At 43.0% G+C, this 10,624-nt stretch overlaps 1 protein-coding gene across 1 annotated transcript in view; it reads left to right on the top strand.

Annotated features, from left to right (window-relative positions):
- Positions 1 to 10,624, top strand: part of Sema5a (semaphorin 5A) — a 357,050-nt gene that overhangs the window by 48,947 nt on the left and 297,479 nt on the right. The window lies entirely within an intron of this gene.

Genomic DNA, 10,624 nt, shown 5'->3' with positions numbered 1-10,624 from the left:
TAATCATCATCTGGAAAGAGAACATTCTAGAGTAATATCATTAAATGTTGCTCTTATAAAGCACAGTCCCTACTATGTATCATAAAGCAGGTACTAGATATTTTACATTCATTGAGGGATGATACAGATCAATCAGGCTCTAGAAAAATTCAAAACAGAAATAATTTCCCAGATAACCACAGAGATAGTGAGCAAAATGGAAGTCGTGATTCGAGACTCTAGAGCAGAAACTGACAAAAAAATAGATGAGCTCAGGACCATGATAGAAGCCATGAAGGCCCAGCATAAGAAAGAAATGGAAAAAATAAACACTCAACATAGGAAAGAAATAGAATCCATAAAACAGATTCAAACAGAGATCCAGGAGATTAAACACTCTATTGAAAGTGTACGCAAAAGAAAAAAAGAATGCGAAGATAGGCTCTCAGATATAGAAGATAAGATTGCAGTCAGTGACCATGAAAAGAGAGGTCTCTTAAAAACAGTAAGAGATCATGAGAAATCGATCCAACAACTCCTAGATGATGCAAAGAAGAATAACATAAGACTGATAGGAATACATGAAGTAGCAGGAGAAAATACAAATGACTTAAAAAAGCTGTTTGCAGAATTAATGACAGAAAACTTCCCAAACAGAGGGGAAGAATTTGACATTCAGATAACTGAGGCATATAGGACCCCAACTAGCTACAATCAAAAAAAATCTACACCTAGACATATAATAATCAAGATCCCAGAAACCCAACAGAAGAACAAAATACTACAAGCAGTAAGAGAAAAGAAACAAATCACATACAAAGGAAAGCCCATCAGAATCACAGCAGACTTTTCAACACAAACCCTTGGGGCAAGGAGAGCCTGGAATGAGATATTTCAAGTACTAAAAGAGAACAACCTCCAACCTAGACTGATGTATCCAGCAAAACTCTCTTTCAAAATGGAGGGGGAAATAAGACACTTCCACGACAAAGAACACCTGAGAAACTACATGAATACCAAACCAGCACTACAAGCAATTCTAAACAAGATCCTAGAAAAAGACAATGAAGGCAACAACACCATGAGGCCCAACAGAGCAAATCAAATAGGCAAGGCAAGAAATTAAAAGGAGAAGGTGAAAAAGTAAAAAGAGTCAACAAAAGGCCAATGACATGTGAATAATAAGTCAGTACATATCAGTTATAGCCAGCAATGTCAATGGCCTCAACTCACCAATCAAGAGAAATAGACTGGCAAAATGGAATAAGAAGCAAAATCCAATAATATGTTGTATACAAGAAACACACCTAGTGCAAAAAGAAGCCCATAGCCTGAAAGTGAAAAGATAGAAAACAATTCTCCATGTGACAGAAGCCCAGAAAAAAACAGGGGTAGCAATCTTATTTGCAGACAAAGTAAATTTCAAACCAAAACTGAATCTAGTACTATTGATGTAGGACAGTATTGCTTGTAAATTTTGACGGTGTTCATTTTATTTACCAGGCAGGATGGTCTTTATTACTGTGGTAACAGAAGCACATTTCTCTGGTTCCCATTATATAACTGATTTGTGAACTCCATGTCACTGTGGTGAAATTGGTGTTTCTCTGATGAAGGATATAGTTCTGATTGCTATGTGTAGCTTTTTCTATGAGATCACATTGCTATAGTAAGCAGAGGAGAGAGTTGGACTATGGAAAATGGAGTTAGAATATTCCTTTTTTATGTTTACTTGGCTTGCTATATCTCTATTTTTTATGTTGCTTGCTTTGCTTTCTAGATTGTAACTTTGCATATGATAGTGATTCTCAATTTGAATGACAAGCATTTTGTTCCCTCTGTACTGAATTTGACATTTGATACATCGTTTTGATTGTCAACATGATTGTCTTGTGGCACAGATGTCTCATGGGTAGAGACAGGCAGTACTACTAAATCCTCCGACGTACAGGAGAATTCCACCACTTCCAACAGGAGAACTTTATCTTACCGCAAATCACAGTAATGTGGAGGTGAAGAAACTGGGATACGGTGTTTGTCCAATAAGGTATTTCATAGAATTCTTCCCTTTCTGTTTTCAATATGCCATGACAGTATTTAACTTTCACTTAAAGATTTGTTTGAAACCAGCCTACCAGCAGAACTAGTTCTGTTGGGCTAATTTCATCTAAGAACTTCTCTGTACACCCTTGACCTAAATGTTGCTACCTGTATGTTGTGATTTCCAACATAGTATTCTGTTCAGTTCTTCTTTGTCATTGTTTGTTTGTCTTCTCCATGTAGTTTTGTGTTGAGCTTCTTAATACTTTGTAAACTTTCCTTGAATTATTTTTAAAATGTAGTCTAGTGTTATATTTTTATATACCAATAAATATGTAATCCTTAAAATTTATATTTCATGTGTATGCAAATCAAAGTATTATCTCGATATCTATAATTCTTTGAGGAGAAACAGTGTTTCTGTTTCTTGTGTTTTTTTTTTCTTCTTTCCCAAAGCAGAAATACATTCAAGTCTCATTGGATTTAGTTACTGACATGAAGGCTGTTTGTTCCACATTCGAGAAGAAAATAATTCTAGCTTTTGACTTTTCTAGGCTTTAATTATTTAATTCATCTTTTGATAAATCTAGGATAGGCTGTGTATGAGACTATTCCCAATAGCCAACCTTTCAAAGGCTTATTCTATCTTATCTTTATTCATCATGTTCTAAACTAAATATTTATTCCTTTGCCGAGCTTAGCTGTGATTGCCACTAGGAAATATCTATATTTGGACACATACTGCTGTTGTGGGCATGGAACTCTTTGAGACAGAACTCGCTTGGTGGTGTCACTAACTGTGCTGCTTCTATTTATTTCTAACAAGTCCTTCCCTACTGTTCTAGCCACGTGAAGTGGAGGCCATGTAGTAGCATGTAGTAGCATCATTGCTCGTGGGAACCGGAAGCCAGAGGTCCTCTTCTTCCTGGTGGGTAAAGAGGAGTCCCGCATTTCAGCAGTGTTCGCCATTTCTGTTGGCCTGTGGGCCCCTGTCTGCGACTCTGCCGTGGATGTGTAAAAGTCTCCCCGGCTGTGGCAGCTCCCTGGCTGAGCCACCCGCACACAGCTGTCACGTGGCAGTGCCATGGTGAGGACTAGCAAGTGACCTGGAAGGGAATCAAGCATTGCTGAGGTCCACGCTTTAAAGGAGGGTGGCCATTGGTGCCGTGATTGGCCATTGACTGGCAGTGCACCTAGCCATCCTCCGGGTGTCAATGAATCATTCTCGCCCTACAACCAGACAGCCAGATTGGCGGGTTCTCCTCCTTTCCCTACAGGGACACAGCCCCTCACAGAGCTGAGCGCGACTGACCGTGGCTTTGACTTCCATATCTGACCTAGGACTACTCAGCTCCAGGTGTGCTTTTTGTTTCTCTTCTGGAAACCTCTGGCTCTGATTTGTGATGTTCAGTTCAAAGAGGGTGGATGAAAGGAAACCAGGCTCCAGGGAAGGTGCTGGGCCTTCAGGGAACTAGATTTTAAATATTCGCTTTAAATGAGGAACCGTGTTTTCAGAGGCATGTGAGTTTGGAGAGCCCTGAGTTCAAATGTGTGGCTACTGCATGCCAGGAACAGTTTTACAAGATACCTGGGCAGTGTATAGGTTGGGTCCTAAGGAATCCCCAGTCTCTGTCAAGTCTCTTTCCATCAATCCATTTCTTTTATTCCCATCTCAGGACAGAAATGCTGCAGCAAGCAGGGTGTTTTGCTTGCCCTGTTTTGTTTCCTGATGTGTACAAACACAGTTTCTGAGAACACTTCTGGAGCTGTTTGCTTGGATTGTTGTTTCATGGTGAGATAAAATAATAAATATCTTGCTTAGCATTCTGAAACTCTAGAAGTTGCTTTCAGACCACATGGTTCCTCATTAAACTGGGTGAGAGAACATGCTCAGAAAACCGATCGTCTTCTATGTACCTTTTCTTTGGGTAGATGGGCAGTCTCTTCTGGAATGTAGTACATTTTCCAAGAAGGGTAGTGGCCTATTGCTTGTTGCCAATGGCCACGGCATAGTGTCCTCCTCACATTAATTAACCTCTGACCCTCTTTGAAGGTCGCCTGAGATCGCCCACATGGAAGGTCTTAGTGTTTGCTTATTCAGTGATAGTCACCATTTTCTTTCTGTGGGCTCAGTGACTAGCCATGAGAAGTTAGTCTAGTCATGGATTTTGCCCCGAGAAGGGGAAATTGTCTTCAAATTATGTGTCCAGGGGAGCACTGCAATGGGCTTTTGTAAGAGAAACTTTCAGTCATGAATTATTGCCCATATACATTTCAAAATAGCTTGATTAAGCATATATAGCATTATGTACTATGTATATGCACATAGCACTATATATAATATATAACACACAGCATTAGAGGCTTGAGCTGTGTTACCAAGTCTGTAAGTGGTTTAGTCTTGGCGGGAAGATTTATTGCTGATACAAGAAGGTTATGAGCACCTAAGCTACAATTTGGACCCTATTTTTCTCTTTAACATATATAGTGGAGAGTGCTATTTTCAACCACTTGACTTTATGACTTAGATGAGAAAAATTATTGATATATTCTGCTTAGCTTAACCTGCTGGCAGGCCACTAATGAAAGCATGTGTCATCATCGTTCCGGACCACGTGACAGCTGTGAATTTTGTAGATGGGAACATGAGCCCAGGCCTTGTCTGTGTTTCTTCCAAGATGATTCACAGCGGAAGTGGGAGGCAAACACCCTGGAGTTCTATACCCAGACCTCTGCTGTGTCTCTGATCAGCCCCAGTGGCAGGAGAGGTGGGTACAGCTTTGTAGATCCTTTCTCTCCTTTCCTTTTTCTGTTTTATTAAAGTGTATCTAATGCATATACTTCTGAGCACCAAGAGGGGTATTCGGCAGAAGACTGGCTCACCTTTTCAACAGAGAATATGGTGGCTTAAGGGTTCCAAACTTCCTTATAAAGTGTTAGCAGGTGCATGGTAATCATTGTGTGCTAGTCACTGAGTGCTGATGAGTGTAGGGAATTTAATATTGTAATCTTCTGGCAACCGACGGGAAAGTACAGTAATGTACTAGTTTCATCATCAGACAGTTGAGCCTTAGAGAAGTAGGTTGTCTTCCCCAGTTTTCCACCCAGCCAGGGCTAGTGCAGGGACCTAAGGTCATCCTGCCCAACAGTGGGATAGAGGAGCTTGGTTCTCAGTCTCTCCTTACACTTCCTCCTTTGTCCCACAAGCATTGTTGACCTCCCCAGAATCATTAGCACTATTACAATAAAAAGGAGGAGTAATGAGTATTCTTGGCAACAGACATGTGTTGTATTGGTTGGGGGAATGATGTTCATAAGCAGTGACAGCGCTTTGTAGGTGGAGTAGCACAGGTTGTTGTACAGTGACTCTCAAGAGTAAGGCAGAAGAAAGAATTCTCGGGTCAGATGAATAGGAGTAAATACACAGTTGTCTGTATGCATCAGAGATGAGTTTTCCCAAGTAGAAGGAAAAGAAGAAAAGTTGTCATTTGGGGATGGCTTTCAGAGCATAAAGAGCAAAGGGGGCGTAGGATGAAGGATGGGTGTCTGTAAGTGGACATGGGTGCATGGTGCATGAGGAGGCAGGAGCGGGGTGTGGAGAGAGATTTTGCTGCATCTCTCTGGCCTCACTCAGGGCCTCTCCCAGGATCAAGTGCACAGGGTCTTGGCAGAGATGTTTAAACGACGTTGGAGACAGCAGGAGAAGGGGAAAAGAGTCAGAGATGCTCCAGCAGGACAGCAGTGGGACAGGGAGGGAAGCGCACCCTCTGGGTAATGTTCTGTGGCCAGTGAGGACAGGCCTGGTTCTGTGGTGAGAATATTAAGAGCATGAGTCAGTTTGGTCCTCACAAAACCTTGGCAAGTAGTGGTACTGATGTCTAGATAGGAAAGAAGGTTGGAGAAGGTCAGTAACTTATAAAGTCACGGAAACAGATGAGAGGGAATATTCCAAACTCTCACCTGTCTGATGCCATAAATAGCTTGAAGAGCCTCTAAACTGATCTCTTTGTACTGCAGAATCATGAAGTCCAGCATCTCTTCAAAATTGAGGGTGAGGCTGAGTCAGGCCCCTCCTAAAATCCTAGAGAGAAGTATTAATAGGCCCTTGAGCTAAGTTTTCCAAGGCGGTCCCTCCCAGCTGTGTGGTTGTATGTTGACAGTGGGACTACTTAGTCCTGAGACATGACTTCACTTTAGTAATATAACGTATGGGATGTTTATGGATCCTCCTTTGTGGGTTGACGCTAAGAAAAGGAGTGGAACAAAAGACAATGATTCTGACTTCTCAGTCCACTGTGAGGAGCTAGCCCTTGTAAGCACAAGGTTGTCGCCAGGGAGGGCCTGGCCTCGGTGCCATTGATTCACCCTGACACCTGTCTACCGGTGCCTGTGTGGGGCTGGTTTGACGGGGACCAGTTCATCTGGTTTATGAGCACAAGCCGAAGACAGTGTCCTGGGCTGCCTATTCAGGGAAAGGTGAAGTCAAGAAGAGCAGCTGTTTGCTCTGGCTGTGTCCTGCCGAGCTTGCAACCCTTGGCCAATTCACATCCTTCCAGTTCCTTAGCGAAACTCCCGTGGGATGAGCCTTTTTCCCAGAAAATCCCTGTGAGGATCCAGTTCTTGTCCAGAGGCTGGGGAAGTAATGCGTAAGGCCAGTTCTACACAAAGATTTAGAGAATTGTCATTTGCAGGGCGAATGGTATTTTGTGATCTGAAAGGCTCTTCTGACAGCGCCTCCCACAGTATAGCCTTGCAGTGTGGGGCCAGTCGGGAATGGGTGACTGCTACCTCAGAGGTGAGCCGAGGACCCCGAGAGACTCTGAGCGCTGGTCGTTGCGTGTCACCTGACCGAGCTTCGCATTCAGAGGTGGAGCACGTGGCCGGTGGTGGTTCTGAGACTGGGAGGATGTTCTCCTAGAGCAACAGTCCACAGGGCAGCAGACTTCCCTCTGCGTGACTGTGGCGCTGTGCACCCCGCAGAGTACAGTAGCAGAGCGTGTGCTGTCTGCATCGGTGGAGACAATGTGTCTCGCACCTGGGCACACCCTGTCCTCCACACCCAGCACTTCTTCTATCCCGCTCTTCTCTCTGACAGTGACCGGTAGTGACACAAGTGTGCAGGACCCGCCGGGAAAGTAGAATTTCCTGTGCCTTGGCATTGGGTGAGGAAGGGTGGGCATGGTCACCAGGATTGTCCAGAGCCGCCCGTGCCCTGCATGTTGGAGGGGAGAGTTCTCCAGCACACAGCCAGACCTCTGTAGATGGACACAGCGATTAAATAATAAAAAGAGGTGACAGGAATATGTAGTGCTCTCTAATACTATGGATAAGGTATAGTATTTAACTAATTGTAGAATCCACTGCTTCATGAATATGTGCACAGCAAGAAGCTGTACAGATTGATGGCACACTTCACTCAAACGTGCCATGGCTGAAACCACTGGAAAAGAATGTCCGTTTTTCTCTGCTTTTCATGCAGCTCTTGACTGCTGTTTATACATTTAACAGACCTTCGCCTCCCTGTACTATCTGTGCCAGGCCTTGGGGAGCCTGGACTTTGAAAGGGAGAGCTCTCTGCTTTACCTTTGGACTCCTCACCATCTCGGCTGCTCCCAGATGCCACTACCAAAGGCCTGGCCCCACACTGAGCAGAGCCCAGGCCCCGCCCCGGAACCAGCCATATCCCAACTTCCTGTCTCCTCCGGCTTCTGCTGCAGCCCATATCACAAGAGCCTGGTGGCTTGAGTTGGCTCTGAAGCATTTTTTTTTTCAAAACAAAACACTGTCTTTACTTGAGATTAATCCACATGCCAGCAAATTCACCCTTTTAAGATTTTCAGCATTTTTCTTATATTCACGGCATCGCATAACCACCTCCACTATCTAATTTCAGATTATTTTAATCATGTCTTTAAAGAAAAAGCCCGCGTTCATTCTTCAGCAAGACCTCCTCATGCTTCCTCCCTTGAACCCTTGGCAGTTGCTAATCTACTCTCAGTCTTTATGAATTTGCCTTTCCTAGATATTTCACCTAAGTGGAATTATACAGTATGTGGCCCTTTGTGCCTGGTTTCTTTATTTAGCGTGTAGTCAGTGTTTCTATGCAGCACAGCCTGTGTCAGCACCCCATTCTTTTTCTGGCACGGTAGTGCAGTACACCATGCTTTCCTTGTCGGCTCACCAGTCCTCAGTCCATGGACACTTGGATCTTTTCCACCCTTTGGACTGATTCCGAATAGCACAGGTATGGACACACACGTAAAAAGTTTTGTGTGGACATATATCTTTTATTTCTCCTAGATGCCTTCGAGGGGTGGGATTTCTGGGTCACTGGAATGCACTTTTACACGGACAGATATTTTAATACTATCTTACCTTTGAAGCAACATACATTTGATAAAATTTAGGGATGGTGGGAGTCGGGAGAGATGGGAGGAGGGGGGAATTACAAAGAGTCAGGACTCTGTATAAACACGTACCATTTCCTCAGGATGAATGTATTTCTTATGTAACACAAACAGATGCTAATAAAAAAAAGGAGGAAGAGGAAATATAGTGTCTTCTCCAATGGTAATGGTATGATATTTTTGCAGCATTATCAGGCTTCCTAAGGCAAACTGTCTTCATACCATTGGTGACACAAGGTTTCCCAGTGGTTTTGCAATCAGACTCGTGTGTTCAAGTCCTTATACTTTCCCAGGGGATGACATCCAGGGATTAGAAGGTTGGTGTCTCTGAATCTGTTTCTTGTCCAAATTAAAGCTAAGTCTGAAATTCTTAAATGTGCATAGATTTTCCCAAAGATTTTCATGTCATTGCATGAAGCAGTGGTGATGTTTGTGTGGGTGAATTTGGTAAATGGAATCCACTTCTCACCTGGAGAGCCACAGGCTTCTCTAGGGGGCACTCTTTGCAGTTCTGTGGTGTCCTATGGCTTGTAGAGCTTTTCTCCAGGGCAGGGTGTCTCTTTTCTGTTAAGGTAATTGTTTTCTCAGTCTTGACTCTCTATAACCTTTCCTACTGTAATCTGTGAGAATCACCATTATCCACTGGAGAAAAATATTGGACAATAAACTGGGCGTTTGAAAGGTTATGATCTCATTGTATTTTATTTTCAGTATGATATGTGGGGGAAACTCACAAGATAAATGGAGATGCCAGCGATGGTGTTTTTGAACACATTAGCTTGACTTCCATTTAGGAAGTTATGGATGGCTACCACCAGTGCACTTAATTTGATCTGGAATTTGATGCCACACTAGCCTCATATTTTCTCCAGGCTTCTGAACATCAGTGTTTTTCTTGATTTGTTTTTCTGCTTTTACTTCAGTCAGCAGGACTTTGGACAATGTGTTTCTTCGGTTAAAAAAAAAATCCAATTTAAATTTCAGTTTTCCTACTGTGAGTAAGATCTTTGGCCCTGTGGGATTTCATGTGGAGAAGTTTGGGTGTACTGTGTGATTCTCTTTTGTTTCTCTCTGTGGATGGTGGGTGAGCTGTCCCAGTCAGAACAGCACCTCACAGGTGCCCCTGCCGTAGGGCATCGTGAGCCTTAGCCACTGCTAAGGATTCTGGTCCTTTGAAAACTAATGGAAGTGTTTTTTGATGCCATCTTCCACGTTCTAGATGTTGTCTTCAAGCATGACAATGGGTGAAAATGTTACTGCGGGTAGACTTCCTAAAGGCACTTCCACTCCCCTGCTATGAATTAGAGAATGTGCTTAAGTTACCACTTTTTTATTCTTCTCTGCAGCATTTTCTTAGCAAAATATTATGCAAATTTTGAGGCGTGTAATGCTTATACAAACTAATATGCAGTTATCTTGCAAAAATAACCTCTTGAAATATTATAAAACTTAGGTAAAACCACATACCTCAGAGTTTATTTTTGTCCAGGTGTTAATCAAAAGAAGAAATATCCACATTTGTCATATCTAAGAATTACTGTGAACATCCATCGGAACCCACTTTCTTTGAAGTGTTTTGTGTCGGTTAATTAGTTAGGTCCTTGTAACCATAAGGGGAGGCACAAGGATTGTTTGCACCTGAAGCTGGAAATGGACAATGCATAGCTCGGTGAGGGCTGCGCTGGGGTGTGCACCCCACCGGTGCAGCTAGAACCAAGGCTTTACTGTTTGCAGATTTAGATGTATTTTGATAGAGTGCATGTGTGTACATGTGTGAACATAATATGCGTGGGTGGGTGTGCACTTGTTGGTATAGTGTATAGTGTTTAGGGTCCTGCCTAAATATTTAGTAGGTCTAGAACATGTCATTAAAATTTCTTTTAAATAATGTCCTGTCTTCTCCATGTGTGCACATGATCTGCTGCCCACAAGGATATCAAGTCATCATACACCTATCGTAAATTAAAAATATCATGGACTGGATGGCTCAGCACAGGGAAGCCGAAGTGGTTCTCCCAGGTGACCTTGGGACTTACTGGGACCTGGGCTTCTGGCCATTGCCCAGTATCTCATGAAAACATTAGGCTGAAAATCTCTAGCCTGGGAAAAGATCCAAATTCCAGATTCAAAGTACTGTTTCTTTTATCAAATGCATCTCTCTCTCTCTCTCTCTCTCTCTCTCTCTCTCTCTCTCCCCA

Source organism: Fukomys damarensis, unplaced genomic scaffold (assembly GCF_012274545.1).
Source record: "Fukomys damarensis isolate Sample0158 unplaced genomic scaffold, DMR_v1.0_HiC HiC_scaffold_1, whole genome shotgun sequence".
NCBI classification, from domain to species: domain Eukaryota; kingdom Metazoa; phylum Chordata; class Mammalia; order Rodentia; family Bathyergidae; genus Fukomys; species Fukomys damarensis.
This window is presented reverse-complemented; position numbering and strand designations above follow the sequence as displayed.